The sequence below is a fragment of the Artemia sp. Qi Xiang Cuo genome, chromosome 13 (genome assembly GCF_049724085.1).
Source record: "Artemia sp. Qi Xiang Cuo chromosome 13, ASM4972408v1, whole genome shotgun sequence".
In the NCBI taxonomy this organism is placed as follows: domain Eukaryota; kingdom Metazoa; phylum Arthropoda; class Branchiopoda; order Anostraca; family Artemiidae; genus Artemia; species Artemia sp. Qi Xiang Cuo.
In genome coordinates this window covers 36509507-36510407 of record NC_142806.1, presented here as the reverse complement: position 1 = coordinate 36510407, position 901 = coordinate 36509507, and positions in this window count along the sequence as shown.

The following is a 901-nucleotide window of genomic DNA, read 5'->3' as shown; positions in this document are numbered from 1 at the left end:
GACTCTGTAACAAATATAAATAAAATTAAAGAATAAATAAACGGTCCCTCCACTATGTTCAAAATTAATATTATTTAATGAACTTTTTTTTCTTTAGAATGGTTATATATAAATAAAGGTGCGAAAGAAAGGCTTAGCTATTAGTTTTGAATATATACTATTAAGAATATTATGTAAGAAAAGAACAAATTAGGAATTCCTTTGGTTAGTAAAACTGCTTGATATTTATGGTAGGACTTATTTTCCCTAGGGACATGACCTACACAGTCGATTGAGATGGAATAAGAAAGATAAGAAACAGGAATTATTGCGGGTAGAAAGGTCTTCATTTGGTAATTTGTCAGTTAACCTGTCATATAAACAATTTTCCTCGAGACAACTCGTATTGATGATTGTTTTTCACGGTAATTAAATAAAAAAACAAGTTTTTTAACTGAAAGTAAGGAACGACGTTAAAGTTTAAAACGAACAGAAATTATTCCGTATATGAAAGGGGCTGTCCCCTGTTCAACGCCTCGCTCTTTACACAAAAGCTTAACTTTTTCACAACTCTATTTTTTTAAACAATAAAAAACTTTAGCGTAAAGAGCGAGGTGTTGAAGAGGGGACAGCCCCTTTCATATACGGAATTATTTCTGTTCGTTTTAACTTTTAACGTCGTTTCTTACTTTCAGTTAAAAAAAAATTTTTTTTTTTATTTAATTTTTGAACGTTTTTGAATTAATGCAGGTTTTGATCTTGGCTCACCGTGCATTAATAATTAAAACAAAATTTGCATATAAATTTACTTTTATTTGGTTAAATGGCTTTCTCGAAACTTGTTTGATTTTATTTACGAACGTTTTTATTAGTAATAAATATATGTAACTTACGAATTAACTTACGTAACAAATTTTTATAT